The sequence below is a fragment of the Adiantum capillus-veneris genome, chromosome 11, assembly GCF_014529385.1.
Source record: "Adiantum capillus-veneris isolate H3 chromosome 11, ASM1452938v2, whole genome shotgun sequence".
Taxonomy (NCBI): domain Eukaryota; kingdom Viridiplantae; phylum Streptophyta; class Polypodiopsida; order Polypodiales; family Pteridaceae; genus Adiantum; species Adiantum capillus-veneris.
In genome coordinates this window covers 157,431,441-157,453,688 of record NC_140941.1, presented here as the reverse complement: position 1 = coordinate 157,453,688, position 22,248 = coordinate 157,431,441, and positions in this window count along the sequence as shown.

Here is a 22,248-nt window from a genome sequence, read left to right as displayed (position 1 = left end):
ATTTTCCAGGTCATCTATTCTATCAGAAAGCTCGTGCCCTGTCCACTCTAGATCCTTAGCCACCCTTAAGGTTGAAATCAAGAATTCTATTGGTAAGATAGCATTTAGCCCAAAAACCATGTTATATGGGGTCATTCCTATTGATGTTTTATATGCTACCCTATATGCCCATAATGTTGAATGCAACTTCTGGTCCCAGTCAGTTCTCGACTCAGATACAATCTTCGTGAGGATCGTGCATATGGTTTTGTTTGTTGCTTGTGGATGATACGGGGCTGATTTCCTATGGATTACCATGAATTCATCTAGAAGGATCTCTATCACTTCATTTATAAAATGTGTGCCTCGATCACTCACAATTTCTATTGGCAATCCATATCGTACGAAGACGTATTCATATAGAAATTGTGCCGTGGTCCTGGCATCCGCTTTTTGAGTTGCCTTTGCTTCGACCCACTTTGTTAGATAGTCTGTAGCCACAACGATGTATTGTGCATGAGTCTTATATGCAGGAGGTGAAATGGGTCCGACATAATCAATCCCCCATTTGCAAAAGCTCTTGCCCCCATCATTGGTCTAAGCGGCATATCATCTCTTTTAAGTGGTACTTTGGTCCGCTGACAGTCATCGCACCGTTTAACGTATTCCTCAGCGTCCATATGTAATGTTGGCCACCATATTCCTGCGGCTAAGACAAGTTTTGTTGTCTTATCACCTGAGAAATGGCCTCCACCTACTCCTCCATGAGCTTGCTCTAGTATTATCACATACTCAGTCTCTGATGCGCAAATCCTAAGCTGGTTGTCTTTACCTCTCTTATAGAGTTGATCTCCTATTAAAGCGTAATCTCTAGCTTCTGTCTCTACAGATTTCTGACGAGCTTTTGACGTTCCTTCTGGGAAAGTTCTATTTGTGAGATATTCAACAATATACTGAATCCATTCTGGAGCAATCATTATCTGATATAATGTCGAATACTCTGCTGGCGGTTTTGATGAACATACAATACATACAGTGACATATTCATGTACGCTTTCTTTCATTCCTGGCCAATAGACTCCCAATTGTAACAAATTCCTATATGTGTTCCTTCTTGAACAATGAAATGCACATTCCTGAACATGTGCTTCGCGCAGATATATATTATATTCCTCAGGATTGATGCATAGTCGTAAAACATGATCATTTCCCAATTGATACAACCTTCCTGCAACCAATTGAAGATTCTTGGATTGTTGAATAGCAATATGTTTCTGGTTGTATTCTCTTCTATCGAACTCTCCTCCATAGGTTAATAGGTTAACGACATTTTGAGACCACTTCGGTATCATTTCTATGTTGAACAAGTACGCGTCTAGCATGTCGTCATCTACTCCTATAGGGTCTTCTCCATTTGTCAATCGCGAAAGATGATCAGCTCTAAGATGTGTTTTTCCTTTCTTTACTACTACCGTGAAGTCGAATTCCAGTAAGATAATGAACCATCTCACTATTCTCCCGGTATTGCATGGTTTATTCACTAGGTAGAGCAAGGCTTGGTGATCCGTAAAAAACACAAACTTGTTGGCTAGAAGATAATGCCGAAATTTCTTCACAGCATATATCATTCCTAATCCTTCTCGCTCTGTTGTGGTGTAATTCTTCTCTGCATTGTTGAGCTGTCGACTGGCGTAACAGATAGGAAAATCCATGTTTCCTTCTTCTGGCTGAGCCAGAATGCATCCTATTGCATATGCCGAAGCATCTATATGCACATGGAATATCTTCTCCCAATCTGGTGATTTCAAGACTGGAGCAGTAATGAGTGCCTCTTTCAATTTCTTGAATGATTCCTCACACTCCTCTGTCCATTCAAAGTTCACTATTAGCCTGTAAAGTGGTTGGCCTATTATAGCGTACATGTAAATAAATCGTCTATAATATCCGCAATGTCCCATAAAGCGCTGTACTTGTTTCGCATTGGTTGGTCTAGGCATATCCACTATAACTTTTATCTTCTCTAAATCCGTGGATATTCCGTTTTGTGAGACAATATGTCCCAGAATTCTGCCCTGTCGGACCATAAACACACAGTTCTCAGGATTGAGACAAATGCGATATGTCCTACATTTCTCAAATACTTTTCTTAGGTGTTCTAGATGCTCATCTCTCAGAAGAGAATGTACACATAAGTCATCCATGTATATTTCTAGAAACAACCTTAAGTATTCTTTGAAAGCATGCGTCATCAGCCTCTGGAAGGTTGCGGGAGCATTGGTTAGACCAAAAGGCATAACCCGATAAGCATAAATTCCCCACTCCGTTGCAAAAGCTATTTTATGTTGATCTTCCAGTGCTATGGCTAGCTGGTTATATCCTGAAAAACCATCAAGAAAAGAGTATGCTGTTTTCCCTGATACATGCTCTAGAACATGATCAGTTATCGGCAGGGGATAATTGTCTCTGATTGTTGCAGCATTCACTTTCTTTAAGTTGACACACACTCGGAGTTTTCCGTTCTTCTTGGGTACTACCACAATCGGAGATACCCAATCGGTGTGTTCAATCTCGTATATGAATTCAGCTTCCATTAGCTTATCTATCTCTTCTTTGATTCGCTTAGCAAATGTATCATTATATGTGTATGGTCTCTGTTTGCTAGGCTTTGCGTCTTGTTTTAGTGGGATTGTGTGTTGGCATATCGATGGGTCAACTCCCTTTAAGTCCTTATAAGACCATGCAAACACATCCCTATACTCTCTGAGAAGACTCAAAAGTCTCTCTTCCTCGCCTGGAGACAAATCCGTGGCTATGTACACCGGTCTAGGTGTCTCACCTGGAGCTGCTAAATCAACTTTTTTTGCATCCTCCGGTCCGTCATAAGATTTGTTCTCCCTTCTCTCTCGAATAGGTTGGGTTAATACCACCTTCCTATCCTCTATTGTGAATTTCCTATAGTGAGAGGGAACATCCATGTTTTCCTTGATTTTGGCATTTTCGTCCTCTCCACTCTCAAATTCTGTCGTCCAAACTTCTTTCAGAGTTTTCTTGAGCTCTCTGTACTTGTTTCTACGTTCTAACTTGGACTCCGTGTGTTCTCTGTTGCGCTTGTTCTTTTTTGATTTTTCTGTTTCTGTTTTCGTTCCATTCCTTTGAGCTTGATTTCTTGAGCCTCTTTTGTCTTTTCGTAAGCTCTTTTGATCATTGCCTCTCATTCTTCCAGGAATCTTGTCCTTAACACAATCTTCCGCCTTTACTAGCATTAGGAATTGATTTTTTCCTCTTATTCTAGGCATCGGATTGGTTGTAACCCCCTTTGTTTTTCTCTTTGCTCTATAGCGTTTCTGGCGTTGTTTAGTTTGGTTCGGAAAATCATAAAATCGGACATCCGTTATAGTTTCTTCGTTTCCGCTTGAATTGTCTGTTGACTCGTTGTCTGCTTCATTTCCCCACTCAGGATGATCGGGAATGTCGTGAAACACCTCCTCTTCATCTTCCTTTTCCAGTGTATTGTTCTTTTCAGTTTCTTTTTCGAGTACAGTTCTCAACATGAAGTACGGAACCACGTCGTACCCGTCCTTGTCGCAAAATTTCGTTGTGGGACCATCCGGAATTGCACAAACATCTAGGGTTGCTAAAATGTGTGTCCATTCTAATGGTTCAAGTGTGTCCTCTGGAAAGGGTTCTCCTATATAAGTTTCGTCTTCGATAGCCCTTTCTAAAACATATTCTTCTCGCCTCAGACTTCCACATTTCGAGGCTCCACACATCCATAACTCCTTGGGCTTACCTAACCAAGCTGGAAATTCGGATCCCGCCAAAGTAGCTGAATCAAACTCCTCTACCGGTGTTCGGTTCACATCTTTGTAGCTATGGTCTCTCAGGTTCACATGTGTAGTGGTTTCCATATTTCTCAGGTATATGTGATCGTAGCCCCAATCTCGGACCATTTTCAACTGTCTCATGAATGGTCTTCCCAATATGATATCATAGTTATTCTCCTTGCCAAAATCGACAATAGAAAAAGTATGTTCGTATTCAATGCCGCAAGAAGTCACTACGACTTTCTCTAATAACCCCATAGGTTTCTCCATGTGTCCATCTGCTAATTGGAGTTTCAACCTAGTCTTCCTTATTGCTGGTTTCCCCCATTTTTTCCAGATTTCTTTTGTAGCAATGGCTACCCCAGCTCCGCTGTCTAGTATTGCTATCGTGTTCACTCCTTGGAATTCAACTGGTAAGGTTGTATTCCCCTCTTCACCTTCGCAATACTCTCCGACCTTGTTTAAGGGTACAGGCTTAGCGTTCTTTTGTGGTTTACTCAGCTCTTGTATACCCTCTTGCAGTCTCGATGTTGGGTCTTTTATCCCAAATTTCTCCAAGCATTTTCCTACAGTGGTCCACATATGTGGTCTTAGCCTCAAAAGCTCAGCTAGAGTGATAGTGCATGTCACTGGTGTTGACAAGATCTCTATCAATCCTTGCGAGTCCATGAATTTTTCTGATGAGATTCTTCGTGAGGGAAGTGCTCTAGTCTCGGATTTTGCTTCATACTCTCCTAAGTATGAAGGTAAGGTATCCAGTGAGTGAGGTTTGCTCTCCATTGTTCTAACAGAGCCCCCATCTCCCCAGTAAGATTGCAGATCCAAGTCCACTTGAGATCCTGCCTCAAATTCCACTATGGGAGGATTCCTGATGTCCTTTTCCCAATTTGTCTAATTAGCTTGGCAACTTAGCTCGTTTGCAAAGTTTGCCTCTCTCACTTGTTTCCAAAATTCATTGTAATCCTCATCTCTTCCGTAAGACCTCTGTATGGCTGGATAAAAACTCTCTATCTCCTGATCGGTTGTGTTCAATACTATGCGGTCATCCTTGTGTGTATTTTCAGGCTTTTGTGCACTGGGAGTCTTTTCAGCTACCCGTGAAACGACAGTCTCTTGCTGAATTGGGTTTTCCGTTCCACAATTCATTGTTTCTTTTGGTGGTTCTAATAAGGCTTGTGCAGTCTCGATCATTCTCTGGCACATTTCAAGTCTCTGCTTTTCCAATTCCGCGTTTGGGTATGTCATCCACCTCTGTTCTTGTGTTTGGTTGTTCTTTAACCTAGCTTCGTAAGCTCTCATCAGTGCGTCCAATGGTTCGTGTACTTTGTCGACTAGCACTGATCCCCCTGAGCTTAAGCTCGTTGTTTCTTTGATACTCTTTTGTTTCGTTCTTTCAGGGCTCATCTCTCGTTTCCCGTTTTGACTCTCAAGTTTTTCTAATCTATCTTTAGTTCGCTTTAGTTCCTCAGCTAGAATAGCGTCTTCACATTCTTTTCTCAACTTCATGCATGCTTTTCTAGCTTTCCATGTGTTTCTCTGACTCCGGGGTCCTTGACTAACCACTTCAGTCGCTAACTTTCCATTCTCAGGTTCTCTAGTGGTTTTCTTAGCTTGAGCTCTAGTAACAACTTGCGTTGGTATCAGAGTTTCATTTTCAGACCCACTGCTGGTAGGAATAGTTTCTAGCATATTCAATGTCGTCTTTTGCACTTTGTTTGGATTCTTTGAACAATCCTCAATGAAGTGAGTAACCCCACACTCAGTGCAATAAGCGTTAATTCTAATGATTTCCGTATGTGGACAAACATTCATCAGATGGTCACCTCCACACTTGTAACAAGGTCCTAGTGCTGGTCTTGGTCCCATTTGATTCGTCCTTTGTGGATAGGATGGTCTTTGTCCTGTTAACCCTCCATGAGCTATGAACATCAATGTTCTTGTGTCCAAATTGTATCTCTCTTCATCAGAAGCACTTATAACTGTTGGTATTCCAACATTCCCAATCATGCCCCATGGTTCTGGTTGTTTGGGTTCTTCTGGTGGGTAATACACAGTTGGAGACATGTGTGCACCAGATTCTTCATAATAGGCTTGAAAAGGCACTAAGGCTTGTTCTTCCTGATTCTCTAAGGTTGGTGCATATCTAATGCCTACTGGTCTTGCTCCTGGTAAAGGTGGTTGTTGTCCCAATACCGGTTGCGGTCTTTCTATCCCCATAGGTCCTGGTACATTTCTCGTTGGGTATCGAGGTACTGGATGTACTTGAGGTGGTGCTAATTGAGCAGGAGGTGCATACTGATGCTCCCTTACATACCCTTTGTTGTAATAGCACTCCTCTATTGGATGGTTTGTCCATTTTTTTTCAATAGCACACCATTTCAGTGTTTTTGGCAATGGTTTTTGGTATGGTGTCATCCTTTTTAGAGCATCTTCTATCATTTGCTCTACATTTGGCATGGTTGTTGTTTGAACATTCTTTTTAGTGGTAGTCTCGCTCGCTACGGAGGAGGAGCTACTGGATGCAAAATCTGTATCCGCTGACACCTCTCCATAAACCGTACAGTTATCCACTAAGTACAATGCCTCTCTCGTTACTTGCTCAAAACTTGTACAAGCTTTCAAGTGCAAGTCCTTCTTGAGAGTGTCGTTTCTCAGTCCCTCAATAAAGAGAACAGATAGTCGGTCATCTTGTGGTCGTTCACGTAATGGACATCTCTCAATGTATTGTTTGAAGCGAAGTGAAGCTTCCTTCACTTTTTCGTGTTCTCTCTGTTTAAAAGCATATATTTGTGAGACCGTATTGTGCTTAATCCCTCGTTTTGAGAATTCTTCAGCAAACTCTCTTAGCAAATGGTCAATGTCATGGAATCCCCCTATGTTCAGTGGTTAAAACCATGTCAATGCCGTACCTTCTAGAGTAAGACCAAATCCCTCGTATTGTGTATGGAAATCTGTTATCTGCTCAGCTCTTAAGACTTGCTTAAAGAGTGACACATGTGCATACGGATCTCCTGAACCACCATACTTCTTTGGCATACACTTTGCTACTTGAGATGGTCTCATACGTCTATGGTCTGCTACCAATCTCATTGCTCCTGTGTCCCGGCTAAAGCTTTCTCTAGCATCATGGACTTCATTGGTTACCCTTGTCAGTTCCCCTGCCCTGAATCTACTACTAGGAGGTAAATGTGATGGTTCCGCTTCGAACCTTGGGCCTGGAGTGGTATACGTGGGGATTGGAACTGCACTACCTCGATTCGTATCCATTGAATCTCTGGAATGTAATGATCCCATTGGTCCGGGCTTCGAGTACTGAGGTTGACTGAAAGAGTCAGCAGCCTGAGTTCTTTGTCCTCCTGTCGTCATTGGGTTTTGCACTCCATTTGTTGGTGCTAGTCTTTGTGAGCTAGAAGTAACATAATACTGATGTAGTGGTCCCCCAAATTATGTATATCCTTCTAATTCTTTCTTGCCCATTGTTGAGTATTGCCTCCCATACTTGTCGTAAGCAGCAATTTTCACTTCCGATCCCTCTGTGTAGGTAAAGACATAAAGTCTTTTTTGGTCTGTCAACTCTCCGGTGTAGGGTTCTTCACATCTATAATAGAGATCTTGCTCCCCATTATTATATTTTTATAGCCCCACATAGATGTTATCAGTGTTGATCCTTGTAGTTTCATTCTCTCTTCTTAACCTCGCATCAGGGAAGTTCATTATTGGTGCTTTCTCTTCAAGTTCTTCATCTACTTTGGCTTTGGTGCCCATCAATCCCCACTTGTCCACAATGTTAGGGTTTAGGACTACCAAGTACATGGTACCCTCGTCATCTAGATATCTATCTCCACTATCGCTCACAGGCACTAAGTCCTTGAACTCACTAGGTCTCTCCTCTATCTTTACACAATAGCGGTCCATTCCATCTTTGTAGATCTTGGCACCTTGCTCATTGTCGTACTGGTATTTTATGAACAATAGCTTCATTGTGGCGGAAGGGTTTGATGATCCTGCTGCCATATTTTCTCTGTTGTTCAGGTTCAAGTGTTCCAAGTGTTCGGTGAAAATCTCGTAAGATCTCTCCAAAGAAGTATCAGAAACACTTCCTTCAAAGATCGGCTCTAATGGTTGCACCCAACTTTGGTTTACACTTCCCTCGGTTGATATGACACTTGCTTGTTCCCCTTGTTTTGGTTGGTTATTCTGGAGATTCTTGCCCGATCTCAAATTCATCAATTCCCCTAAAGGACTTTAACTTTTCTGTCTCGGCATTTTGTTTTTCCCCAAGTTTTTGTGGTCAGAATTGATCCAAACTGATTGATACTTGGTCAATTGTTTAATCTTGTCAGTTGGACAACTTCTGTTTCATCAAGTGAGAATTTTGTTGCAGTTATGCTGAAAAAGACATTATACGCGTATGATGTCTTTTTTCACAGATTTGGACTATTTTGGTTATGCTCACTCTCAGTAGCCCCCTTATGCTCTATCCACTCACAAAATTCAGTTTGAACTCTGTCTAAGCAAGTTATGGCTAATTTAGGCTTTTCTTGGCAATTTTCCGCTTTTGACTTGTTTTGGGTCAATTGTGATCCAAATGGGATGAAACTTGAAATATAACCTCTAGACAGCTATTACAATGGATCTGTGTTGGCAAAGTATCAAAATATGTCCAAAATTAGGTAAAAGACATCATACGCGTATGATGTCTTTTTCATCAATTTGGGTCAAGACTTGATATTTATGCTTTCTACAGTGTTTGTAACAATCTTGTCAGGTCAGATATAAAAAATAAGCAGTGGATGTGCTAAAAGACATTATACGCGTATGATGTCTTTTGTCCCAGATTTTGACTATTCTTGGTTTTAAGCCTTCTCCAATGTTTATAATTGAGTTTCAAGTGTTTTTGTCAGGTTTGAATGTAAAAACAAGATTTGAATCCAAAATTTCCTATTCTTTGCGTTTCTTGGACTCCGACTTGTCTTTTTGGGTTTCTTTGAGTGTTAATGCTCTTGTTTTAAGTTGAAATTAGGGTATAACTCCCCTTTTGAACACTCTGGTAAAGTCAAAATTTCTGTTTTGGTCTCTGTTTGGTCATTTTGACTTCATACGCGTATGATGTCTAAAGTTGCAGATTTCCAATTTTTTGGCACAGAATCCTTCCTAAAGCTTTCTCAAGTGCTCAGCAACTCCCAGATACACAGAAAATTTCTCTGACTTTTGTTTATTGCAAGTTTCACTACTAACTCGACGGTTTAGTGATCTAACATGCAATCAACCATATCAAGCAAATACTCCAATGATTACTAGCTCTAGATCAGGATCAAATGAAGTCCTACGTAAGCTATTCCTAATCATAAAATGGGTTTGGTAATTGTGATTTTAAAGAGATCCACTTCCACTCACGGACTAGCAAATTCTTCTTCTATCAACAACTACTCAACACCAACAAAACAACAAACAAATCTAAGCTAAACTAAAAATACTGTCAACACGGAAGACCCAGGAATACCCCACTTCCTAGTATCTCTCGAGATCTTCGGAGTCCACCACTCCTAGATCTTTTCTAACTAAAGTATACAAAGTAGTTTATACGACTCACCTCGTAGGATTAGTCTAAGGTCACCTACTTAGGGCTCTCGTCCCCGGCAGCGGCGCCAAATGTTAAGGCGGTTACGCCGCTAGCGGAAGCTAAATAGCGAGAACTCAACCAACAACAAAATTTGTCAGACGAGGACGGAGCTTGACCCGCAGGCGCATGGAAACAACTAGGTGGGTGTCAAATCACCTACTCGACCTTCTAATGACAATCACTACTAAGGAAATCAAATCTAAGTTCTAAAATACGCAAGTGACTGAAATCCGTACTACGAACGAATGCTATACAAAATAGGATCTAGAATCATTGAATCAATCTCAAACTCAAGGGGAAGTCTATACACTAGGTAAGAACAACACCCTAAAGACTTGAACTGCAAAATCAACCTATAATCACTCCGTGCGGTAAACGCGTATGAAGACAGGCCGAAAAATACAGGTGACCGAAATTTGACCCCGATGGTACTAATGCGTAGCTCTACTCGTTGTGGTTCTATAGATATGCTGCACGCTCCATTCCGACACACGAGTTGGAAGAAAACTCACACCAAAGCTCGTAGGAACTTACCACACATAGAAGCCGATAGCGCGCACTCTTGGTATCTGTGCGTAGCTCTCGCTGTTGCTAACACAATGGCGGTGTCGCTTCTCCAATGGCGGCTCCGTAGCTCGCGTAGCAAGTAGATAAGACTCTCTCTCTCTCTCTCTCTCTCTCTCTCAGACACAGTCACGGCGCTCCAAAAACTTACTTTGATTAAATAAAACTCTACCTTTAGGTTACAAAACTTTGGCTTATATACCTCAGCCTTGGAGGTGAGAACATCTCTAACTAATTACATCAGCAAGTGAAATTACTTCGGAATTACAAGCTGGAAACTCAATTGAGTCCCGTTACTTAATGAATGGCTCCAATCAAAATCAATGTCGGAAAGACATTTATTACAATCAATGGTTACAAAAAATGATGAGTGTGAGCAAAAATAAGGGTGTGATCCTCTGCTGGCTCAACACATAGCGACGACCATAACAGAATTTTTTTTTCTTGGGCAGAGGACAGGTAGCCTGGCTTGTGCCAAGTTAAAAGATGGACACAGCCACAGCCAGACTTCTTGCCCTCTACCCAAGAAAGTGAGCAGCACCAAAATATCGGTGTGAGGTCCCCACCCCGTCGTATCAAACAACAGATTTGATGGTAAACCTGGTGGCCACTAGATCTATAGCGGAAGCAGACAAAATGGTTCAGGGTTCAACTAGCGGACGATCTCTCATCACAAAGTGAATCGAGTTCGAGCCTACTAGCAACGAGATCTAGCTCCACCTCGCAGGGGAAGCGTACTTAACTATCTAGCGATCCTAAGACCAACCTTCCAAGAGGAGAGAAACCCCGAGTGCCTTTTTCCTCATGTTTCAGAGGCACGTACTCTCGAGAATTCCCCATTCTAGGGGCAATGAGCATTACTAATATCGAGTAAGCACTATGGGGACAGAGAGTTCCCGACCAATCGGGACCACCCATCTCGTAGGCTTTGGCAACCCGAGCCAAGCCCCCACTTTCCACCCCCACACTCACACTTCCTTGTGTGACCTAATTACTACCACAAAGGTTGTTCAACATAAAGATTCCTTGTTTAATTCCGAATCACATTGTTCGTTAATACAGCCCTTCAACCAGTATTGCAAACAACACCAAGACAGAATTCTAGTAAAAATTCTACTCAAACTTATTCATAAAAATTCCAATGTTCTGGAGGTACAACATCCCCCCTCCAGCGAGAGTTTACTCCTCCCGTTGTCGCCTAACTGCCTATACAACTAGGTATGTCCACCGCATAGAAAGCACGACATGGACATTCCCACTGCTTAACCAGCAGACGTGGGTTCCCACCGCTTAACCAGCAGTCGTGGGTATCCACCGCTTAACCAGCAGTCGTGGATTCAAGAGCCCTTAACCAGGAACTCTGCCCCTGTGATCAGGAGGGGGTTCATGACTAATTCAACATTGGAAATAGAATGAACATGCCGAGCTAAATTTTCCCTAGCAGACATTCTTTCCTATTGCAAACAGCATTCCCATCAATCATTTCCTTCCTACTTTAGAACTTAATGTACAATGCTTTCAATGCCGAGGTTTCCGTCGGATTTCTCCAACATGTTTGGGGATATGAGCATTCCTAACTAGCGTATGTAATGTTAGTTTAAACAACTTGAATAAAAATATGATCTACCTCTTCCCCTTCTTCATCGATGGCCTGTGAGATGGCCGGTATTTGTTCCTCCATAGGAGCCTTCCCCTTCCCGTTGACATTGCTCGTTCCTGCCTCGCGATCGTGGGCACCACCGAAGCGAGTCCTCTTAACCGGGGCCATTTCTCACTACTTTAAATGATTAGCTTGGAGAAAGAGCTAAGGTTCGCAAGCATCATAACAGTCCAATGGGTAGATTAGTGACATTAATTAATCCCTCCTATATGATAGATCTAGATTTTTCATAAAGCAATCATTAAGAATGGCACATAATCCTATGGGAACCGGCTCTAAAGATAATTACTCGGCTTACATGATTAAGAATAATAGGATTTCACTAATGGAATTATCAGAGAGATGAATTAAGTATGATTAATCTCTTTCCTAGCAATTAGAGGGTGTAGAGTCATCGCATGCATAGGTGTGAGAAAAACCATCTCTTAGAGACTTAATGACAGATTAATCTTACCTTAATTATATCTTAATGCATAACAGATATGAATCTAAATCAGCTACAATATTAATGCGTGATAGAAAGAGTGGTTCTCATCAATCTACACAATTACTAACTTACCGATTAATTACTATACTGCCTAGAGAGAGAAAATTCTGGTAATTATTCTCTAATCATTAATTGAGAGTGATGAATGGCTGATAATTCAGCTATGGGATGATGATTACATAATAGAATATGGTTAATGAGAGTTTAGGGAGTAATTATAGAGAATTACGACTATGAATAAGCATAATAGACGAGAAATTTAGGCGGTAATGAAAAGGATTTTCAGAAAGCATTAATTAAACCGTGGTTACCGTGATTAAGGGCTGATAATCCTCTTGATTCTCTGATCTATTCGAGCTTCTTGAGGCGAGAATTCGACAGCACCTCCCTCCTTGCTTCTCCTTCAAAAGGTGTGTGTTCCGGCAGCACCTTCCCAGAGTGTGTGTAGGTGTGTGTGTGTGTGTGCACTGTGTGTGTGAGCATATGTGTGTGTGTGTGTGTGTGTGTGTGCAGGTCTTTAAATAGGCTCCTACAGGCTGAAAATCGATCTGGGTTGCTAAATGCATCTGGGAGCTTCTCCAGTTAAGCATGGCAAGTCCAGTTCTCTGCCCACCAAGTGTCAGGTTGGCTTGGCTAACTGGTTCTGAGACTGAGTTGCAGGTTTGGCAGCTTTCCCAAGACTCCCACAAAGCAAGAGGGCGCCCCCTAGCTGCTAAAGATGATCTGGAGTGGCCTGGGACCTGTTCCCACACAGTCCCGGGCTCCCGGTACCTCCCAGGATAATTTTTAGGAAATTTGGTTCTAGGCTAAAACGGGTCATACGAATCGGATTTTGATGCTGTAAATTGCCATACGAAGCTCTAACTAAGGCGTACTGACCCGAGTACCTCCCATATTTAGCAGCCCCCGGGGTCCGAAAATGCATCTTTTCAAATTTGGAGTATGGGTGCAGTTTTTCGAGACGGTCAAAACTGGATGGGTCGGGTGACCAAAAACTTACTATATTTGGAAAACTTTCACTAAAATTATTTTAATTCACATTTCGAGGATTTATGACATTTTAAACATCATGGCACTGACAGAATTCGGAAAACTGCTAAAAATAGTAACTTTTTTTCCATTATGATAATTTCATGGTACAAGGGTGCTCTTTTTGGTTGGGGTCAAAGACCTTACAATCAACATGCTCCCGCGTGCAGAAATTTTGGCAGAGTTCCCTTTGTTTTTACATAAACTTTTCAAAAAAAACCATATCATGTATACGCCTCCTACATGCTATCCATGTAGGATCTCACATGAGATTTAAGGCCAATGAAAGACAACCGTACCAACTGAAAAGCATAACCATAACTTAAAAGCATAACTATAACTTAAAACCATAACCATAACTTAAAACCATAACCGGCTATAACCACTTTGATCAAAACCATAATGCAGATAACCATAACCATAAACAAAATTAACAATAACCATAAACATAACCAGAAAGAGAAACAATAATTGTCTATACAATGACAATGACAATAATCATAACCATAAGGGAAACAATAACTGTCTGAACACTAACTGTTTGTACAAAAAAGAGACACAGAAGCGTGTCTGTGTCTCACAAAGCATATATATGAAATGTGGTCCACTAATGACTAGGCGTCGCAACCTGCACATAGGACAACTCACAAAATTAGTATTGATATTACTTCACATATACTGACTTAATTAAATCAACTTACACATATTAACGTCTCACCTCAAGTGATCAGCGAGATTGTAAGGCCTCCCAGTCTACAGGCTCTCCTGAAGCTTCAAGATCATTCAGTACTTCATAGATACCTCTGCGATATCCATCTGACTCCTCCTCGCGTGTTGGAGCTCGATGCATCGCAAGATTATGCATTTATACAAAAATCAAAGTAATAAGAATACATGATTCATCGCGTTTTAAAAAACGCCATAGTTAAGATTGGATTAGAAACTCACAAACTCATAGCGAAAGGTGTTGAAGCCTCCGCTGCCAAGATGAGATGTCCCCCTAGTCATCTGTCGTACCTGCGCGGCCTCACGCTGCTGTCTGAACCGCGTGGCCGCTGTCCGCTCATCCTCCCTGATCTGCAGCCACGTCTCCTGTGGGATGCTCGAAGGCTTCGGCGAGCCGGTCCTGAAAGCCTTTCGAGCTGCATCTCGTCGATGTTTCAAGGTGTCCCGTGCAACACCCTTGATCCACCGCACCGGAACAACAGAAGAACCCGGAGCAGGCTGGTACTCTCTCAGGATGGTCTCCACTATGTAAGTGACTTTTTCCTTTTCTTGTTGATCCCAAGACGTCAGAATGCTGGTCGAAAGCTCCACGAGCTGGCGAATCCGCTGTCGCATCTCAGTCCCAACTCTATCCATGTCAACAGAACCATCTCCCCGTACAATATAAATCTTGGAGGCACTAGGATCGTGTGCCCCCCAAGGTGTCCGAGGTGTGCCAAGAGGTGTGTCGAGAGGTGTGCCTAAGTAGGACGGGGGTCGTGAGCGAGGAGGGATCGAAGCATCTGTGGACCCTCCTCCACAACAACCACCACCTCCACCTGACGATCACCGAGATTGGCGAGTGCGCCTGTGTTGCGGAGATGAGGATGTACCAGCCTCTGCCCCACCCCTAGATGTCAAAGCAGCCGTGATGGGAGAAGAAGGCGTCGTACCCATAGGCGTCCCCCCCCTAGGCATCGGACCCTCGGGTGTGAAGCCGGGAGGCATAGTACCCGTACCTCTGGCTACCCAGTACTGAGAAGCCTCTTCCATCTGAGCAGGCGTCATCCGTGTAACGAAGCCCATGAATGCATCTGCACTCATGGAAGCGGGATCTGGAATCTCGTCTGCCATACTAAAGTCCTGCACAAAGAAAGTAAAATAAAGCATCAGAACACAGTTGTTTAAATTAACTTTAAGCTTAACTTTAAATCAAAGTCTTCACACAAACACTTACAGGCCTAGGCCTAGACGAGTGAGGCATCATCGATAAGATCTTGCACCGTATCATCGTCTATCTCTAATTGCAAACATAACTCTACCACAACTCGTTCTGGCAGATTGTCTTCATCCATTGCATCTTCATCTACAAGTGTCAATTCTGGCTCGTCTGCGTCGTCCCTCGTATATCTGTCAGCTTCCTCTTCCATACCTTCGTCCATCTCATCTAATGTCACAGTAGTATGGACGTCGTCTAACTGACTTTCCTCTAGGAGATCTTGCCCTTAAAATACTTGTTTATTTCTTGGAGCAACCTGAACCACAAACCACCATTGTCGCTCTCAAGGGTCCGGTACAAAGACCACTTGCTCGCAATGTTCGGGGAGAGAAAATGTGTCGCTCGCATCTGTCCAAATCTTTGTAGAATCTATTTGCACAAGTTTGTTTCCATCTCTACGTACCGTTGCATTGCGACCAGAAGTAATCACCTTGAACCATTTCACATCCAACAAAAACATCTCAAACCGCCTGAAGCTTACTTTCAGGATATCTGACACCAGACCACAGTAATCTAGGTTGCTAGTGCTGTCATTCGTGTCTCTAGCACTGGCCCTGCTCTTTTGCATGAAACTAACCATTACCCCACTGTCAAACGTGTTTCTTCTGCTGTCAATTTGTTGTGTTCTGAAATGCTTTCCATGCGACCACAGTGCCATGTATGTATGATACTTCCAGTGACATCCAATAGCCAGCTCTTCCTCTTCTAGAGATATGGGTTCTCCGATCTGTCGAGCTGCTCTCACTGTCTTGTCCAACCATGCCATTGTAGGGAATTCATGTAGAGGAGCGAGATAGTCTGGCAAGGGTAAGCCTCTAGTCGTTCGACTTCGCTTGAAATCTTGTCGCTCTAGATTGCGTCTCTCTGCCTCTTCTTCATACCTTTCAAGCCATTTTTGCATCGGCGCTGAGTTTAGTATACAGAAATTCATGATCTTTTCTCGCATGGCCAGGTTCATTTTCTTCGGCACCCCTTGCCCTTGCGGCTCCTCTCCTACCAGTCTTGCATCCTCCTCATCGCTCCACAGTCGAGGCATTTCTGGGTCAAAAACGGATAGAAATTCGGTCGTCAATACAAGAGACTCTTGCACCAGCCATCCTTCTGCCATGCTCCCCTCTGGACACACTTTTTGGCGAACAAAACCCTTAAGTGTTTTCATGAACCGCTATAGAAAGAACATCTAACGGCTGTGGACTGTACTTGCCACTGCAACCTCATCTACTACATGGACGAGCAAGTGCATTTGGATAGTTAGGCACCTCTTGGGTAGATACTTCTCAATCATGCAAACTTCCTCAATGGAGTTAGCCCTTGCGACTGCAATAGATTCCTCCCGTATCTCCTTGGAAGAGATCCACCGCACTAGCTGTGAAATCTTGTATATGCAGGTCGGCATTTCCTCCGTTAAACACCCCTTGATCACAATTGGAAGAATGAATTGCAAGAACTTATGCCAGTCATGCGATTTCAACCCTGACAGTTGACCGTCACGGGTGAATGCTGTCTTGAGACATCGCATATATCCTGTTGGCGTCCTGAACTTTGAAATCGCCTTTTTCACTTGTCGCTCTTCGTTTTTTAGCAATACCCATGGCGCTCTTGGAAGTTTTGTCTGACCAGCTGCATTGGTGAAAGGCCACAGCTCTGGCATCTTTCCAACCGACTGCAAATTATCTTGTGAAGCTCGATTGTCTTTCATTCCCATGATTGTCTTCCAGAGGAGCTCTCCCACATTCTTGAATATATGCATTGGATCCAGCAAATGGTTAATTAGTAGATCACCCCAGTACGGCAACGTATGGAGAATGGACAAACGTTTCATTCCTGGAACAGGTTGCCCCTCATGTTGCTCCCATCGGCGACGCCACTCTTGTACATGCATAGGACGACATTCGACGCGACCAAGCTGGCCTTCGCGCAAGTGATGACCATCTGGAAGATAACGGTGGTGGCCTTGATAAATTGTCTTTCGAAGAGAGGTAGAATAGTGCACATCCAAAGACTGCCCGCAAATTGGACATGCATTGTATCCCGAAGTTGTTAGTCCTGCATATATCAAAGCATGAATCAGGCCAAGGCAAAGGGCTTGGGAATAGCAAGATTTTTGTAAATCAATAACCATTACCAGAAGCTTCTCCGTATCCTGGCCAATCATGCATAGTCCACATAAGAAGTCCATGGATCCTTGCATGCTGTTGTCCTACTGGTTCAACCGCATCTGCTATGTCGATCCCATGCCATAACTCCTGGAGCTCGTCAACTAGTGGAGCTAGATAAACATTCATGTTTTTTGCCTTGAACTTACTAGGTACAATCAAGCTTAAAATCAAATGATCCTTCTTGATAGCAAGCCACGGCGGGAGGTTGTAATTGATAAGGCACACAGGCCAAGTGCTCCATGACGAGCTTCTCAAGCCAAATGGATTGACTCCATCCATTGCCATGCCCAAACACAAATTGTGTGGTTCATTCTTAAAATGTGGCCAGGTATCTTCAATGTGCCTCCAAGTCTTCGAATCAGCGGGCACCCTAAATGTTGCGTCAGTGGATCTATTCGTAGAATGCCACCGCATCAACTTTGCAATGGAACCACAACGAAACATGTTTTTTATCCTAGGAATAATAGGGAAATTCCGCAACACTTTAGCTGGCACTATCTCGCCAACTGCATCTTGTTTGTAGCGCATTGATCCGCAGTTAGGACACGACAGACAATCTGCAAATTCATTGCGAAAAAGAATTCAATCATTTGGACATGCACGAATCTTGTTGTAGTCCAAGACAACTGAGGTCAGAAGTTGCTTTGCGTTTGGCCTGGAGGGGGGCATTTCATTGCCAACCGGGAGAAGTTGCTCCCGCAATAACCTGCTTAAGACACATTAAATTAAAAATCTCTCTGAGCATATCATCGTTGCAATCGGAAAATCTCTTTTGTAAATTACGTACCTAAACAAATCAGTGACGCTTGCATCTGACCACCCGTACACTGACTGAAGATTAAAAAACGCCAGACAAGTACGAAGCACAGATATTTTGGCGCCTTCATAGATTGGTTGACGTGCCAACTTCCTCAACATGTCTTCAGGAGATAGGCTTACGGCTTCTGGTGCTGCTTTGTTCGCGTTCTCCTCGCTTGTCTGGAAGAAGGCATCCAGCATCTCCTCCATGTCGTCGTCTTCTGTCTGTAAGCCCTTTTCTGCTTCCATCCGTGGCTCTATATTGGTCGGACCTTCACGCATAATCTTTTTTCTCTCTCTCTCAGATGTAGGTGCTATGTCGCGGAAATCAATGCCCGTTCTGTAGGAGTCGTATCGCAGATTTTGTACGGTTTCTCTAGAAAATCTCTGTACTTGTGCACATGCTCATTACATATCCTACACTTGCGCAGGATTTGATACTTGCAGAGCGTGCACGAGCATGCAATCTGTTCCTCCATGTTAGTTGATGACGTTGCCATCTACAATGATTATGAATGTTGTTTTAATATATATATATATATATATATATATATATAATCCTCACAATGTAAACTACCTCGCATTCTCTAGTCTTGCCCAATCTCCATACACCTCGGTCCAGAGGTGTACGGAGATCAGGACCACCGTGTCAAAATCTTGTCTTTATTGGTCAAATCCTATATGGGTAGACACATGCGTGCACTCCCAGGTGTACATGGCAATGCATGTAGCAGGCAAAACCCCTTTGCCTCTTTTAGTTCCATAGTTTCTTCTCTGTCTACGTACCCTATCTCTCGTTCTTTCTCTCTCGATCTCGCTCTTGCTCTCGCTATCTCTCTTTCTCTCTCTCTCTCTCTCTCTCTCTCTCTCTCTCTCTCTCTCTCTCTCTCTCTCTCTCTCTCTCTCGATCTCGCTCTCGCTATCTCTCTTTCTCTCTCTCTCTCTCTCTCTCTCTCTCTCTCTCTCTCTCTCTCTCTCTCTCTCGATCTCGCTCTCACTATCTCTCTTTCTCTCTCTATTTCCCTATTTTCCTATTTCTCTGCCATAACTCCTGGAGCTCCACTTCCCTATCTCTCTCTCTCTCTCTCTATCTATCTCTCTCTCTCTCTCTCTCTCTCTCTCTCTCTCTCTCTCTCTCTCTCTCTCTCTCTCTCTCTCTCTACTTCCGTATCTCTCTAATGATCGAACGAGCAACTGATCTAGGGAGATCTAGACGCCCACGACTGCGGAGGACTACACAACATCGACAAAGGCTACATCAGAGGATCTAGCTAGGTCACTTTGTCTCCACATGCACAACGCCCGGTCAGAGTACTGACCATGGAGGAGATCTACCTATCCCAACTAGCTCGTTTAGCCGTTTAGTCCACACCCAGCAGTTTAAGATTCCATAATATTTTATTTTGTCATCTTCTTACTCTGACTTTGTATCAGATCCATCACATTGTAACTTTCTTGTCTCATGTCTCATAGGTCACTTTGGCCTTTCGAAGACGTTAATATAACATTTCATTTCATTTCTCTCTTTAATTTTTTTTTTTTTTAATTTTAATTTTCTAAGCATACATTAATTCTCTCTCTCTCTCTCTCTCTCTCTCTCTCTCTCTCTCTCTCTCTCTCGGATATGTATATGCATTGTAAGAATCTCTATGAGAAACCCAATGTTGATAAGATGGAGTGTTGTAGCTCCCTTCCGTTTATGTCTCCTTTCTTTACCATTGAAGATGTATGCCGCGCGCTTGAGAAACTTGCTACTCGCAAGGCAGGTGACCTTCAAGGTGTCAAGGCTGAAATGATTAAATGGACAAGCAAGAAAACACGATATTGGATATGCGATATGTTTAACCTTGCACTTCAGTATGGCATGCCTCATGATTGGAGTGCAAATTGGATCAAACCTTTGCACAAAGGAGGAGATGTCAACAATGTGAACAACTATCGCACTATAATGGTTGGTTCTTTAATGGCAAAGTTATTTGGATGTATCATGGAGATGAAGATAAGTGAATGGGCTGAAAAGAATGGCAAATGTGCACTTGGCCAAGCAGGTTTTCGAAAGCATCATAGCACTATTGATCACCTTGTCACTCTTCGAGTTCTTATGGAAGCGTCTCGATTGAAAGGAAAAAAGTTGTATTGTTGCTTTGTGGATTTCAAGAAAGCTTTTGACATGGTACCGCGAGGAAATCTTTGGAGACGTATGCAAAGCCTTCAAGTGCCGAGAGAATTTATGCATGCAGTCTTTCGCATCTACCAAAAAGTGATATGTCGATTACGTATGGGAGATGGAATTTCAGAATTTTTTGCAAGCACTATTGGTGTCAAACAAGGATGCCCACTTTCCCCAACCCTCTTTGGGCTACTCATTGATGAATTGGAATGCATGGTTCTTGAGTTTATGCAGCAAGAAGGTATAGAAGAGGTTAAGATTGGAAATGCGGTGATCATGCTTTTGCTTTATGCCGATGATGTAGTGCTCTTGGCACATACCTTAGAAGATGCACAAGGGCTTATGAGTGTCTTGGAACGCTTTTGCCTACATAGCGGGCTGATCGTGAATGGATCCAAAACCAAGGTTATGCTTGTAAAGACCCTCAATGATGAAAATCCATGCATTGTATATAACAATGAGAAACTTGAAGTGGTAGATCACTTCAAGTACCTTGGCCTTGAGGTTCCATCCAATCATAAATGGAAGGATTGTGCAATGCGTCGCTTGGAAACCGGAAAGAGGGCCTATTATGCATTTGAGAACATGTGCAATGCAGGAGAGATCAAGTGTTGGGCTCTCAAAAAGTACCTCTTTGACACATTGGTGACACCAGTGCTTCTTTATGGAGTGGAGGTGTGGGGTGGAAGCATCGGGAAGTCTACTTGGAAAGAGTTTGAGAATGTCCAAAAGCGTTTTCTCACCAACTTTCTCCAAGTCAAGACACAAACACCCTACATGCTCTTACTTCTTGAGTCCGGATTGCTTCCCATTGAGGTCTTGGGCATGCAAAGGGTTGTGGAGTACATGCGTAAGACACAACGTAGCCCTTTGCATCGACTTCCTAGAATCGCATATGAAGCAAGTCAAATGGTTCAAAAGACATGCAAGAGCAAAATACTAAGTTCGGGGTGGATGCTTGATATCAAGAAATGGTTTGGAAGATGGGATGCATGTCACTTGGTCAAGGATGCTTCAATCGACTCCCAAGTTAATGAGGCCTTCTTACAACGCCAATGTATCACGGCTTGGGAGAAATCTGGAGGTTCTCGCTTCAGCCATTACACCACACACGTTGCCCCAAACTACAAATCTCTCTTCTTCTCGGAACGAGGTAATCGAACCCATTCCTACATCCTTGAGCCCATCTCGTTGAGTGCGATCCGCACCATTGCCTCCATTCGTCTTAGCTCCCATTCTCTACGCTGCGAGACAGGACGTTGGGGCACTGGCGAGGAGTGTCATCGACTTTGCACCTTATGCCCTTGTCAAGTGCGAGAGAGTGAGTACCACACACTACTTGAGTGCTCAGCTTTTGACCACATTAGGTCCTCTTTTCCCCATATATTCAGTCATGATCTCTCCCTACATACCTTCCTCTCCCAACCACGATGTGGACTCTCTATTGCGACGCTCATTTCAGTCATTTTTGAGCATCGAGAGTCACTTATGAACTCCTCTCACACCACGTGACATGTTCATTTGGTCCCATAGGTCATATTTGACCTCCCAGGACGATAATAGAACTATCTATCTATCTCTCTCTCTTTGATTACCTACACACACACACACACACACACACACATTTCTCTCTCTCTCTCTCTCTCTCTCTCTCTATTTCCTACACACACACACATACACACACCTCTCTCTCTCTCTCTCTCTCTTTCCTCTACACACACACACACACACACACACACCGCTCTCTCTCTCTCTCTCTCTCTCTCTCTCTTTCCTACACACACACACACACACCGTTCTCTCTCTCTCTCTCTCTCTCTCTTTCCTACACACACACACATGATGTAGAGGTAGAGAGAGAGAGAGAGAGAGAGAGAGAGAGGGGTTGGGGAGGGTGGAGATGGACATAATACCTGCGCAGCAGGTTTTGGCCAAGACTCGAGCAGGCGAAAATGGCCCCTGCGCGCAGGT